This window comes from Trematomus bernacchii, unplaced genomic scaffold (assembly GCF_902827165.1).
Source record: "Trematomus bernacchii unplaced genomic scaffold, fTreBer1.1, whole genome shotgun sequence".
NCBI lineage: Eukaryota > Metazoa > Chordata > Actinopteri > Perciformes > Nototheniidae > Trematomus > Trematomus bernacchii.
In genome coordinates, this window is record NW_022987582.1 from 14,776,176 (window position 1) to 14,792,013 (window position 15,838).

Consider the following 15,838-nt stretch of genomic DNA (forward strand, 5'->3'; position numbering starts at 1 on the left):
CCCAACCTGTAGTTCCCGGATTTAATTATGTAACCCCAGTGTATGAATCAGTGATCACTACACAAGCCCCCCCAGAATTCAACCATGGACACAATCCTCGCGTCGGGAGGAAGCACCACAGGGGCCGAGGAGGGCGGGCCATGGAACGGGCCGTCGTCAGGGGGCCGCAGAAAGCAGGGTCGCTGTGTCGAGACCAGGGGACGGGCGTGAAAAAAACCTGGTGGTCCCCAGCAGGGAGGAGCGCTGCCCGGCCGCAGGCGAAGGCACAGCGGCGGCGGGCACGAAGTCCTCGGGAGGAAGGAGCCGTGTCCCCGGGAGGAAGGAGCCGTGGACAGGGGAGAGGCCAGACGGGGCGCCGTCGAGGCGAACCGTGAGCCGCGGTTAGAGGTGAGGCCAGGCAGGGTCCCGAAGTGCGCCACCCACGGGCCGATGAAGGCATGGGCGACGTCCGGAACCGCCGAGGCGAGGCGAGACGGGGTCCAGAAGCGCGCCACTGTGTGACGTCCGAAGCCGCCGTCGAGGTGGTGAAAACAGCGAGAGGGTCCACACGAGGCCGACCAGACATGGTCGAACCTCCTCTCAGGCACCAGAAAAAAACTCAAAAGGTCGTCCTGTCCACGATCAAAAACAGGTGGGCGAAATCGTGAGAGGATCCACACGAGGCCGACCAGACATGATCGAACCTCCTCTCCGGCACCACAAAAAACAAAAATAAAAATAAAAAAACAGTCGGATGTCAGCCGCTAGCTGCTGTGGCTAGCCGTTGCTAGCAGTCGTCGCTAGCCGTTGGTAGCAGCTAGCCGTTAGCTGTCGTGGCTCCAGTCTCGACGGCCGGTAGTCGCTGACGTCGTCGTCGGCCCCGGAGCCTCTGCTAGGTGGCGTGCCCTTACCAGGGAAGGTGCTGCAGCGTGCAGTGGCAAGCACCTCAGGGGTAAATCGCCGGGTGGCCAGGAGGAACCGGCCAGCATCTTCGGCCAAAGCGCGGGGCTCAACACTAGCCGAGGCAGCTAGCGCAGCCCGGACATGCAGCATGTCCCGAAGAACCAGCTCCACGAGGCAGAAGACGGGTTCCTCCATACCTAGCAGGTCGTGCATCGTCTCCTCGTAGCAGGAAGGCTTGCTGCCTTCCAGTGCCGAGACGAAGCGGGAATGGCGAGCGACGTCCTCAGCCATTCCGCGGGGCGCACCGAGCCTCAGTCCATGTGCACGTGGCAGCTACGGACGTCTCCAAGAATCTCCGGCATTCCGAGAAAAGCTGCGCTTTTTGCCGTGTTCGATTCAGCCTCGGATCCTTCGCGAGACTTATGTCAGGGTCACCAATGTAGTGCCGAGAGAAGGGAGACGGAGGCGGTGCATCGGAGGTGCAAATCTCACTTTATTGGGGAGCAGAAATCGACATGCTGTCGGGTCGAAGGCACAGGAGAGAAGAGAAAGTGAAAGGGACACACACACTGTAGGTACCCCGGAGGTACCGTCAACATATATGTCCGGGCGGAAACAATACCCCCAACCTGTAGTTCCCGGATTGAATTATGTAACCCCAGTGTATGAATCAGTGATCACTACACTGTATTACATTTTGGAAGTAACTTGCCCAACACTGGAAACCAGAGCGCAGTATGCTGGACGACTGTTGTGATTGGTCAACTGCTTAAAGCTGTCCCGGTCTGCGTTGGATCGCTAGCCAATAGAAGCGTGAGTGTTACATGGGGATGTTACTATGTTAAAGGTCCCATGTCATGGCCATTTCTACTGATCATAATTCCATTGTTGAGGTATACTCAAATAAATGTATATTGTGCAATTTTCCAAACTCACATTGGTTTCTCATATAGCATCTCTGTATAGTATGTGTATTCACTCTCTGTCCTAAACGGCTTGTTGGAGCTCCTGCCCCCCCCCTCCCTATGAGCCCAGTGGCCGTCTGCGAGACAGCGAGACACAGCGAGACACATCGAAACCCAGCCCGAACACACACACACACCCGCAGCCTGGCTGGGAGTTTGTGTGTGTGCTCACACACCGACTCACAGCCTCGCCGCGTCCCGCCGTCTCGGAGGAGAAATCGGCGGAGCTGCAGCTGAGAAAAGATTGAGTGTGTGTGTGTGAGGAAGTCCGCTGATTGGTCTTTGGGATTTTAGGCTTTGCAGACCATTTACATGCACAAAAACCAACAATTCAAATGCATGTTTTTAAGGGGTTAATGTTTATTATTCTTTTGCAATCTAGGATACGAACTGAACCAGTTTGATATCTATATTGTGTTTTACCTCCTCGCTGCCAATGACAACTTTATAGTGCATGAGAGCAATCTCTTGGAAAGGAAGCAGTGCTTTATATGAGGCTGTGTTCTCACAAGGCCACACATTTCATGTAAAGCAACAGCCCAAGGTGTTTTCAATTCATCACTGCAAGGACTTTGCTTTCATTTGTTTTGCATAGGCTTCTACAGTTGCTTTTAATCCAGATATATTGGTTCATCAAGTCTTTTTTTATGAGCTTATAGGGTGCAATTTGACCAAGTGAATAGTGATAGTCCATACTCCGACCGCACATATGTCTTAGTAACTCATGCATATATTATTGAATATATGACTGTAATAATGCTATTTAATAGTATTTTATCAGGATGTATGGGCTTCCAATGGGCCAAGTGAGTTGCAATGGCGACTATTTATATCCACTTATTGAATTCCTATACGGCCTTACACTGTCTCAATTGGTTGTGAAGTTAATAATGCACTTTTACCTTCACTATCAATATATTATATTGCAGCAATTCACAACAGGGGTACTCGTTCCCGAGGGGACTTCTGCAGTTACCAGATGGTACATGGGGATGTTGTGATGCAGAGGAGCTTGAATAATTCGATTTTTAATATATAGTCAAAAATGGCAACAATCGGATGAAATTGAGTAAAAGGGTGTAGAAAATGGTTACGATTGTAGAAAGCACAATATGATATACATCTAAAAAAAGATTGGAAACCACTAGTATACTGTATCTACACTTACAGGCTTGATAGGCTTATGTATAAGTTCATAATCCTTTATTTACTACAACAAAGGGTTTCATTTATTTCTGTAATAGTGCTGAATAAAAAAATCCTGTTTTACATATGCTGTTTTCTGATATACTGAAGAATGATGCAGGAAATGTTCACAATTAGGCAATATTTAACTGTAAATGGATTATAAAAATAGTTTGTGTTGGGAGCCTAGATTGCATCAAGTTGCCGTGAGTCTTTTGTGTGTCTTTGTAGCAGTTTTGAGTGTCATTGTAGTTGCTGTGTGTCTCTTCAAGTAATTTTTGCCTAATTTCATAGTTGTTGTGAGTCTCTCCGTGGTCTCTTTGTAGGTGCTCTGCAATGTTTCTGGGACTCTTTGTAGTCATCTTATGTTTCTTTCTGGTAATTTTGAGTCTCTTGATACGTCACTCATTGAGTACCCTTTGGTAGTTTAAGGTCAGAGGGGTCCTCAGAAACTCCACAGAAAGTGTTCTCCCTATGTAATGTCACACGTGCTGGGTCAGGTGCCTGAATGTGACACCAGGACTATGGCTTAACAGAATTATTGCAAGTTGCAGAAAACATGGCTGCTAGACTTGAGCTGCTCTATTACAACTATAGCATCTAAAAGTTAGGTACCAGTCATGGTTCACCATTGAGCAAAACATATATCTCAAGCATTGTTAAGATGAAGCAAAGATGCCACATTGTTGTTCAACCAAATAGTTTACTACACAAAAGTACAATACATAACATCATTTGTCATACTGTGGTACCCTGCACAATCAATTTGCAGAGCCAAAACACACTTGAATAATTTCCCCCTTAATGTTGTCCTCGCAAAAAAACAATAATTATTGTAATTAACATACAGAGGCATTTATTGGCTAATGTCAAACTGAGTAAAAACTATATCAAATCAAATCAAATCAAATCAAGTTTTATTTATATAGCACATTTTTAAACGATTTTTGGTCGAGCCAAAGTGCTGTACATATAATAAAAATACCCTACAGTAAAGACACTTTACAGCAAATACAACAGCACAGTTTGTTCAGAATATCAGTATGAGAAAAACGACACCCTCTGTCCTTAGACCCTCACATCATACAGAAAAACCCACATTTCAAAGGGAAAAATGGGAGAAACCTCGGGGAGAGCAACAGAGGAGAGATCCCTCTCCCAGGATGGACAGAAGTGCAATAGATGCCGTGTGTAAATCGAAGAGATAATACATTTTACAGCATAGGTAGACCAAATGTTTGGAAATGCATGTATGCATGTACAGTATATGACATTCTTATTCCTTTAAACATATTGATTTTTAATTCATATTATTTTGAATTGTGTACACAGTGTTAGCTGGCTCTGAACTTTATTTGAATATTATTGCAATGAATGTTTAATATTGTATTTACTACAAGTCAGGCACAGACCCAAGGAAGATTGGTAGGGCATCGGCTGATGGGGATACTTTAAATAAACAAATAAACAAATAAAGATAAAGATAGATAAATTCGTAATTAAATTACTATTTCACAATTTCCAGCAACTAGTTCGAAGTTTATTTCCACCCTTCCCTGCAACTACACTACCATCCTCATCCCTGCACTACATCCCAGGCTGACAGCTCTCCCACCCCCACCCCCCCCCTCCTCCTTTGCTGGGACGCCTGCTTGGTATGATCCACTCCTCCCCTCTCTACGTCTCACGGATGGTACTTTCTATTGGGAGAAGGTCAAATGACTCCGCATGTCTACCCGTGTGTACATTCCCGCGATGGTGCACGCCTGATGAAGAAACACCTCCAACACTAACTACCGCGTGTCCCAAAATGTTCGCGAGCGTCTGAAGAGGCTCCTCCATGTCCGTCTGAAAGTAAGTACCGGTGTGCTGTGACGTGTTTGTGACCAAACGATTCACCCGGCTTATATTTTGATATGGGCGGATAAGTCGTTTCCTTATGAAGCTTTAATGTTTGCAAAGTGTTGTGTTTCCGTGCAGCAGGAGCCCGGACGTTTTAAAAATAGTTATTTTGGGATGCTGGTTCTTGTGATGCTTTAACTCAGGTGAAATGCAGCTGACTAGTCGAGGAAATTGTTCCTAAACGCACCATTGTAAGTCGTTCAATTGTTCTACTACTATCATGAAGTAGCTTCTATCCAAGTCTCGCATTATTACTGACGTGTTTCAAACATTTCTTTGTACTCTAATTTATTGTAAAGGTTAATGGATACATATCCGAGCAAAAGTAGATAGGGGAATGCCTACATGAATAATATAGGAACTACTAGAGCGGAATAAAGACAGCATTAAGTGAGTTTTTACAGGATATTATTGATTGAACAACATTAAAACACAGCAGACATAGTATTAATTGAAATACTTTTATCATAAGCTCAGGCATATCTGTATAACATCGTGTCTTCTTTTAGGGACTGCCTACATGAATAATATAGCTTCTTTTAATAGTGAGTTGACAAGTGGATGTTTACCTCCTTTACTCTCCTGTTAATGCCATCTGAGGTCAGTTAATGTGGGGGTGTGGAAAGTTCACTCCTCAGCAAGTAGAAAGCTCAGAGGAAAGGAGACATAAAGTGATTCATCTGAGTCAGCCCAAACACCCCTTTGCCCCCCTGCAGAAAAGGCATGTAGCTAAGCCTATTACAACATTACATAATGCTAAAGGGATACCCCCATAAGGTGCAGAGCGCTCGGCCTCCAGGGTCTGTGTATTGTCCGGGCTCCTTAAGCTCTTATTATACATCCTAATAAAACATATTAGTGCAGCGGGGTCAGCGTGTTCAGGTGAGGTGTATTACGGTCCAGACACAGCTCTGATGATGCTCTTCGTACTTTGTTCAAGGTTGGTGAGTTGTTCAAGGTAGATATGAAGCAGTGTGAGATGGAGGGATTGAGTTTACATGCTGAGAAAGTGTGTTTTTCTTTAGTTACTTGGTCCTCATCAGTTGGAAAACCTAGATGTTTCTTGGAATACTTGCAAGTATGTTCTCTAAGAAAGTAGCTTCTCCAACTAGGGCTGCAACAAAAATATGTTTTTGTAATTATAAATATGCTGATTATTTTCTCGATTAATCGTTTGGTCAATAAATATTAGAAATGTGAAAGTTGGTTAAGTCCAAGGTAATGTCTAACTTGTTTTTTCAGTTTGAAACCCAAAAGATATTCTGTTTTTAATCTGCTCTAAAAGAGAAAAGTCATAACATTTAATTTTTTTATAATTTCTCTGGTTTTATTCTATCATTTAAGCAAGTTTTATTAATTAACTTATTGATTATTCAACTAAACAAGCTGTTCCATTAAAGTAACCCACTCGCCAGGTTTCCCTCACCGTAGGGTTGTGGCATTTTTGTTATAAAACTGCTGATAAAAGAGGTTCTGTCAATCGTCTAATCAATTAAATTACTTATTGTTTCAGCTCTAACTCAAATCGTGATTACATTTTAAATGCTGACCAACTTTCCTAGCCTTATTGTCGTCATCAAGATGAGACTAATATTGTGAACAAATTTGGAGAAAACATAAACCATAATCCTAAAGCATCAGGTTGACATACACACGATTACCCACACCTTGAGTGATGACTCTCGTGATGAAATGATGCACGGCCCTGCTGGTTCTGATTAATCCTTCACCCTGCCGTCTTCAGTGAAGGCTCGCTGTTATCAATTGATTACTGCATCGAGAATAGATTCAAGTAAATAAAACTGAACTAAATTCACTTGGAAGAAATTATTTAATGCTTGGTCTTTACAAATTAAACAAATTCAATTAGTGTAAATTAAATCTTCATGTACAGTATATCAAACTGTGCTTTGATGCTTTTGATGCTTTGTTTTGGCACTGATAAGCTGATGCTGTGAGGCTCTGTTTGTCGACTAAATTCAGTATTTCTCAGATTCATCTGTGAGTCATGTGGTGTTTTAACAGCTGCAACGATCTCATCTATATCTGCAACCTCATTAATGTGCACACACAGACACACACACGCACACACAGAGCTCTCAGGTAGAGCTGCTACAGACACCAGAGATGTGATGTGTTGCCAAGCAGATTTTTTCCTGAAAACACGCTTTATGTAAAATTAGTCTGAGTGTTGATCTGCTGCTGTTTTTGTACTAAGGTGTTTCATGTGCCATTATTAAGTACAACGTTTTATATTGAGCTTATGCTGTTTGACCGTCCATGAAGTTAAATAAGTGGCTCTGTATAACCCTGAGTGGCTCCATGCAGATTTAGGTGGTGTTATGGTGATTCTACAGTCTGGAGCTCTATGTAAAAATGATCCTGGAGTAATGTGTCCCCCGAGTTAGGGTCTTACCCTTTTAGGATATAGTTTTATATTGATAATGAAGAGATGATGGCCAATTGGTTTTTCATGCGCTGACAATACAATGGTTTTTACTTATTATCATAACTAAGTTAAAATAAAATAAAAATGCATCTGGTGGAGCGTCATGTCTGCCCACTGAGCTTTGTGAATCAACACCAGTGACGAGGGGATTTTAAGTCCCTGACTACCAACCAGTTTGCTGTCACTTTTCCATAGTTAGTGTAATGCATATTAATTGTTGATGTTAGGCACCATAATAATGTCAAATGCTGTTGTTTAAATAGAGACATTGCTATTATATTTAAGGTTAGATTCTTCATGAAGTTTCTTCATAATGTTCAATTCCAAATCATTTCTGATGTCGATTACAGAAAGAAATTAAAAAGAGGATTTATCATTTAATAAAAACAATATATACTATTACTGCTACTAATACCAATTTGATACTTGTGGAAATACAATATTTTAGCAACAGAAATATGTTTATTTACATATAAACCCCCCCTCCAATCTCCTGGTCTTGAGTAACTACAATTAAATGATATGAAAATCTATCTCTCGACCCGCTATGTGTTGTTAATAGTTGTCATGTATGTCCTTTAGTAAAATGCAATACAGACCAAAGAAGAGTCTCCATCACTGGAGACAGACAGAGCTCTAAATCTACTCTGAACTGGCTGCTGCTAATCCGTGTTCAAACCCTTCTGAAACTCATAGAAGCTGTTAATATACAAAATAACAAAGATGCATTGAGGCTGTATGATGGTGGGCAGTGCCATATGAGACTGTTAATCTTAAATAATTAATCTCTCAAAGAGGGTTTGTCTGCAACCAAAATCACCTCCCCTCTGATCATGGGCCGAAGTTTATCCGCTGCTAAGCACTTTGTTCATGCTGCATAAGAACCCTGCAGTCTCCAAATGTTCTCTTTGCAGTCCAAAAAAGCACAAAGTCTAACAACGTTACTTGATTAACTAAATATATATTTTAATAACCACATGACTCGTACATGGAATAGTACTTTCCATGTACGACTTTTGAAGTGACATTAATGTAGTTAATCTAACAAGTTTGCTCAATAACAACAGCTGGTATGATAAAAGGAAAAACCTTTAGCAGAACAAGGAACTGAGGAACTGGGAGCATCATTCAACTTTAAGGCACCCTTTGGAGTTTCAAACCAAAACTTAAATTGTTATTTTATATCGCTGTTGCTCACCATAACTCACTTTGTGTTGTTGAGCTCTAACAAATAAGCTGAATTAATGCCTTTCCTCAAATAAAACATTTGGAAAACATTTATTTTAGGTGTTTTAAATTAAATGGACCTAATCGTGACACAACTCCAATATCTCAAAAGCAATGCATGTGATTTATTAGTTTAGTTCTTATTTGTGATAACTTGTTATTTGTTTATTGTGTCTATTTTAAAATGTGAAAAAATCCTTTAAAACTTCCCAGAGCAAAAGGTTATGAGATTAAATGTCTTGGACCCTGTAACATTCCCAAAGATATTAATGTTCCTCAATATTTTGCTGTGATTGGAAACGTTGCAGCCAGAATCCATTCTGTCGATGGATTAAAGGAGTAATCACTGCAGAGCTACCTGGAATGATCCCAATTGTTTGAAACTTACTGGTATTCATTTGGAATGGAATGAAATTGAAAGTCCTCCGCTCTTGGCAGGCAGCTGCATGTGCATTTCAACTCGGTGCTTGTGCCAGCAATTAAACTGCTCGATGATGGAATTTAATCAGTTTTATTTCAGCTTTTGCTATTGTTAGCTTTATACAGACTGTACTTTTTGTTATGGTGCAAAGGTGCAATGTTTCAACCCTTAATAGATAACTGAGAGAAACATACAGATGGAGGGAAGGAGAGTCCTGAATCTACAAGAAAGCAATTAGATCATGACAAGGGCAGTGACACAATGATTTGTTGTCGTCTTATGTAATGTGGTTCCAGGAATCTAGCTGAAAATGAATTTCAAAGCTTCCAAGACACACGCGCTTCTATTACGATGCTCTACCGGCTTGCGTCATTGTTTACAAAGATGCGCCAGACCTTCCCAGACAGGACGCTGCTTTGCTTTGACATCAACGCTTAATATGTGGTGCTCTTTGCTGGAATTACATTATTAGAACTACAGAAGAAGCTCCATGGTTTTACTTAAAGAAAAGCAGACTGCAGGACATCTCTTTTTGGTCGAAATACCCTAAAAACTGCTTTCTTTTCTCACCCCTCTGTGTGTGATTTTTCTCTCTTTTTCTGGCTTCCTCCTTGTTATCCTGCCGTCTAATGATTATAATCTCCAAAAGAGATTTACAGAGGTTTAACCTCCTCAGCAGTCCTCTTAAAAAAGAGCAGGTGAACAATAGTGTTGGAGTAGCAGTTTGTAGGATGTAGTAGGGTACACTTGGTCCTGGTCCATAATAGCTTTACCTACTATACAGTAAACAGGCATGGGACTGGTTGGAGGATTACAGAGGATTTGCCATGCTAAGCCACAGACCAAACCCAGTGACCCCCCCCCCTTCCAACTGCCCAGTGGTTCCTCCTCCTTCTCCTTTCGTGAGCATAGCAACAAACCATCCTCCTCTTCTGTCTCTTCCCAGTCTTCTTTGCCCATGATGCATCCCGGGGCTGGGACCTACAGTGTAACCTAATTCTCTGATTCATATTGGCCCAATTCCAATCCAACCCCTACATCAGCGGTTTTCAAAGTGTGAGGCGCGCCTTCCTGTGGGGGCGCCAGAGAGCTTCAGGGGAGGCGCAGCGGGAGAAAAAAATAACGAGAAAAAGATGAGTAAAGTGTCACTTGCACACTTTTGGCTGTCTGTGGAGACCGAGTTCCCCCACCTCGCCAAAAAGGCTGTAAAAGTGCTCATTCCCTTCACCTCCACCTACCTGTGTGAGTGCGGGTTTTCCGCATTGACTTTGATCTAAAGCAAGTACCGGTCAAGGCTGCAGCCAGAGGATGATCTGCGTTTATTCCTGTCTACATTGCAGCCCCACCAGAGTCCTGCACGGGTCTGATTGTCAAGACCCGCTCCCGCCCCGTACCCGCGACGTGCAATACCGAACCCGCCCCGCCACCCGCACATATTGCCAATATGCATCAAAGACGCAGACTCATTGTTCCCACTAAAGTAGGGGTGAGTGTAATAAGGAGGCAAAGTTGACGTTCAGTTTGTTGCCAGGAGCATATAAGGATTTATCCACGATGTTAAAAATGTTTTAAAAAAATGTTTAAAACATAAAGATAAAAAGGTTTAAAAAAGTTATTGTTTAATGTTTTAAACGAACGTCCCGATGGCCAGTCCGCCACTGTAGACATTGCATGTGATTGTAAAGATTTGTATAACAGACTGATGCAAAAAACCAAGAAGCTCATAAACAATATATTTCAAAGTAGTAGAGGTTTGCAAAAAAAGAAAAGAATCGCCGCTATAGATTTTGGAAGTTTTGTAAATACTTATTAATATTTTTGTCCAAGAGATGCTGATTCTAAATCATGGTTATGAAAAGTTACGACAGTTTCTGTTATGCCGGAGAGAGGGAAGTTCGGGACTGTGGAGGGGTCGGATTGGAAATGGGCCATACAGTAGAATCTACTGAGTAGATGGTATAAAGAATGGCGGAGGCACATTTTGGATGTTGATATTTAACATTTTGGATGTTGATATTTAAAGGGGACCTATCATGCAAAATGCACTTTTGTACGTCTTTTATACATGAATATGTGTCCCCGGTGTGTCAGGGAACTCACCAAGTGTCAGAAAACACAACCCTCTCTCTTTTCCTCCATACCCAAATCTCTAAAAACGGGGCTGCAACCGAGCTGATACAGATTTGAAATTGTTCTGACGTCAGAAACAGGGATAGACCCTCCAGAAAAACGCGGGCTAAAATCCTTGATTATGCGGGCTAAAATCCTTGATTATGCGATTAAACATGCGGGGTTTTTATGTGATTTTATGCGGTGAAATTGCGAAATATGCGGAAATATGCGAAAAGTTGCGAAATATGCGGGAGGCGGAAAAAAGATGATTCTTCTCCCACACCCTGTTACTAGGCTACTCCTGAATGAAAGTGAGCCCTTTTAAAGAGTTCCTATGATAAACAAGCATACTAGAAGCAAGCTACATCACAAAGTGTTATTTATGTATTTATATATGGGCTATTTTAATCACTCTCTCTCTCACACACACACACACACACTCTTCTCCGCCTCATTCTGTTTTCATTTACTCGTTCGTTATCTGACCAGCTTCAATCTTGTAGGCTACTCACCTCGTTTCTTGTAGCCCTCGAAAGGGTTTTGGAGGTTGATGCCTCGGTGAACGTGAGTTGTTTGACTTTCTTGTCCGCAGCAGCAGAAAGCATTTTAGAATGTTTGAATGAATCAAAGTGGGTCGTCACCGTCGATTTTCTCTTATGCTCCAACACACAGTTGCACGGGGTGCAGAATAGTTTCCCCCCACTTTCGTGCAAGACATCGGGGTAATGCTTTGCCCGGTCTTTAGCAGAAATGTTCGTAGGCAAATGAGATGGATTCGATTTTTTCATCTTGGTCAGAGCCGTATAATAGTATATAATAATAATAGTATAATAGTATATAATAATCTATATGGCGCTGATCTTGTTGTTTTCTCTCTCGTGTGAGTTCCACACATTCACTCTACGGTGTTGTTTACCTGCGCGAGCTGATGACATCACTACTTCACGTTAACTTTTTTTTCCCTCAACTTTGTGTGGAAAAATGCGGGGATTATGCGACCTTTTAATAAATATGCGCCCTTTTAAAAATCTGCGCCATTTTGCTGATTATGCGGTAAATTATGCGATCGCATAATCGCGTTTTTCTGGAGGGTCTACAGGGAGCTCCGCCAATATGGGCAACTCTCCACCTATCAGGGGAATGGGGGGTTGGGCCACGGCCACCGCCATTGCCGCTCGAAAGCGCAGGAGACTCTGTAGTACATATGCCAGGCCTGTAAGTGGCGCTGTAGTCTGCCACAAAAGCAGCGAAGAAGACTTCCCGCGCATGGTTGCCATGGTTGCCCTTCTGTTTATTCTCCGCTGTGGACGCTCTTGCTCTTTTTCTCCCTCCCCGAGGCAAGCGTTTGCTCCTGCTGCTGTAATTCTCTCCGGTTTGCCACCAGCAGATGACAAACACCCACCTCTCCGCCTCTTCCAAGGAACGAGGGGACCGTGCGGCAGAGTTTCAGTTAGATTTTTTTTCGCAGGTCAACATGTCCGTTAAAGTTTAAATCTTCCGGACAAAATTAGAAAAGTGCCGGTCAAAGGTCTTCTTTGTTATTTATTGAGCTTTAAAACAAATGAATAATGACTTTATATAATCATATAAGAATAAAACACGGAGGACGGAGATCTCTTTTCCTCCCCCTCTTCTGAGAGCCCAGCAGCTGATCAGAGCACGCTCCCCTCTCCTGCAGGGGGGCGTGGTCAGCTGCAGCTCATTTGCATTAAAGTTACGTCACAGAATCAGCCCTTGCAAAAACAGGGCTGGAAAAGAGCAAATGGAGCGAAATGAGGCATGGCTAAAATGCATGATCTGTTTGGTATTTTGAAAAAAAAACTTCACAGACATGTTTTATATAGGTATGGCCCTACAATATATTTGTCAAATATAACATGATAGGTCCACTTTAAATCATCTTTGGATGATGATTAAATCTGTTTCCCCCGAATTGGTTTGCAGGTGATGCAACTGCACTCATTCCTTCCATTTTCTTCTCCCTTGCATTGGCAGGGATTGTCTGATAAATCTGCAAATTTTACTTTGATGATCAAATGTATCATCCAAATAGCTGTCAGGGTAAATTAAGGTTATGTTCCATGCACCCCCCACTTGCGGATGGAGTGTTAATGCGACAGCCAGATGACATGCATCACAAAAAACCGTGCCACGTAACTTGATGGGAAGAAGGCGATGCTGTCAGCAATCTAAAATCTGATTTCGCCCTGTCACTTAAGTTAGGGGAACATTGCCTTTGGTTCGACTTCGGGACACTGCTTGAAAGCTAATTGAATCAAAGCAATGGGATGAGGTGATTTAAAAAAAAATGTTTTTTTACTTGAACTCCATGGGCATTTGTCTCTGTCAGCCTAATATCACGCAGTGGAGTGACTCAGCAGAGAGCAGTCCCTCAAGCCCACTGTGTACATGTATTTAACTCAAACCGACAGTGTTCCAGCTCCTGTACATACCTTGCCATGAGCTACTCTGCTGATAAGCTGAGGTTTTCTGCTTTTTCTTTCTCACACCATTGACATCATCATGCTCCATGCTCATAGAATCCTCAGAAACACTCAGACATAAATAGATCAACCCAGGAAAAGGCAGAGGGTTATTTTGAGTAAACGGTGAACTGTGAAGATTCTCAGTATTTTTCTTGGCATAATGTGATCTCATGGGGCTGTGTGTATAGTTCCTGGCTGGAACGATGTTATTTTGTACTAGTGAGCAAGAGCAGAGAATGGTTCCCTTGCTGTGAGGAATGACTTTGTTGCTAGGCCCTCATGTCAATATCTCTTTAAGTGGTTCATTCTTTCATCAACCCTTTCTTCGTGCTACTGTACGACAGTTTTATGTAATGTGCAGGAGATAGCGCTCCGCATAAACCCGCTTGACGGTTGAAGTGGGAAACATTTTAAAAGGATAATGTTATGTAGCTAACAGCTTTATTTTAAATGTATCAAATGTGTTGAGACAGTTCTTTGGCTGGTTGTCACCACTGATCGCACCACTGGAATGGCCTCGGGTGTCTTCATAGCTAGTTGTATATTGTTATTTCATCGTAACACCATAGTCTGAGGGTTATGATTTCCAGATATACAACCATTTCTGATACATTTCCATCAACAATTTTATCGATAAAAGGTGTTGCTTTGAATATCTTTTATCTTTGCAAAGCCACAGTTCATCTTTATGTGGAATTCATAAAGAAAAGGTTGCCCTATTTGCGCTCTTGCCAAGGAAATGTAGTTCACTCTTACCACAATATGATGCTATTGACAGCAACAACCTAGCCTAGCCTAGCCTACCCAGGTGGTAGGTACAGGAGGTCATTCACCGTTTAAAAATAGCTTTTTGCTACTTTTAAAACAAATTAGACAAAACGTGTTGATTGGTCAGCTTTAAAAATTCTGGTAGGCCCATTTCTATCTTTTGCCAGAGCTAGGATAGTTTATGTGAAGCCAACAGTCTTCTAGCTGTTGACACAAGAGAGTGGTATCTTTATTCTCATCAAACTCTATGCAAGAAAGTGAACAATAGTATGTTCCAAAACAATTTCATTACATTTACCTTAATCTTATACGCTTCCCTCTCTTATCCCATTTGCATGCATTTGCGGCACTAATTATTCAAAGTCAAACTATTTATGATGAATTTACAATTTATGGACTGTATGTTCTCTGTCCTTATTAACCCCCCCCCCCCCCCAAAGAGGTTATATTTCCGGTTTGGTCTGTTGCTTTCTGAATTGTTTGTCTCTGTTAGCAAACTTGAGTGTAGCATGAGCCACTCAGTTTAGGGAGGATACATGCCTTTTTCTTTACTTCCATAAATGACAACAATTTACATTTGCCTTAATTGAAATTATCCAACAGATTAATTGTACATTTTGGCAATTTTCTCAATTGAATGGCCATTTTAGCCATTAGTATTACGGGGAGTTCTCTTCACACGGATGTGTTTTAAACCTTGTTATCTTAATTCATTATGGAACCTTGTTCAACATTTTTGATAGAGGAAAATAATAAGTGAACTTTTATATTGTTTAGTGGAAATGGTGATTGAAGAAACATTTATAGTCTTCCATATTGTAACATAATTGCTGTGGCATTCCCATAAGCAGAGATAATATTTCCCAAAGCCCACGGTCTATAAAATAAATGGCTGTTGTGATTTAGGCTAGAATGAGCGTCCTGGTGCTCTGTTGATGGTGGAATATGAGGAAGTAAAACTGTAATTCTTATCCGCCAGTTGGTTTGAACCCCTCAATGTGTTCTTGTTCTTATCTTTTATAGTTCGTCATATTTTCAGCTATTCTGTCTTAATCAATCCAGTAGCACAGAGTTTACTGCAAGTCAAACATGCGTCTATTGTCATTTTTGGGTCTATAGATATCCAGAAGATAGGGTTACAGTAATGCATTTAAGGTTATGTGCTCTTTGGTAAAAAATTAAGTAAGACAAATCCATTATCCTCAGCAAAATGTCCATTAGGATGTTTTACTTGCAAGAAAAACACTGTCATCCAGGGCAACCCAACAATCCCAATATGACAGAACTGACCTCAAGCATATTGCATATGGAAGATGCCCCTGAGCAGATAAGATGAAACACAACCATTAGCCCAGTGCAAATATGAGAGTCAAAAATGACAAAGGGGGTGTTTATTCGTTGCCCAGTAATTGACTGAGCATTTCCATAATGGCATTGTGTT

General features: G+C 41.8%; 1 protein-coding gene across 2 annotated transcripts in view; it reads left to right on the forward strand.

Annotated features, from left to right (window-relative positions):
* The first annotated feature begins 4,719 nt into the window (after positions 1 to 4,719).
* Positions 4,720 to 15,838, forward strand: part of oxr1a (oxidation resistance 1a) — a 192,402-nt gene continuing 181,283 nt past the window's right edge. For both annotated transcript variants that reach the window (XM_034127425.1, XM_034127427.1), the window contains exon 1: positions 4,720 to 4,886. The gene's annotated coding sequence lies outside the window, so the exon portion shown is untranslated. The remainder of the gene's footprint in view (positions 4,887 to 15,838) is intronic.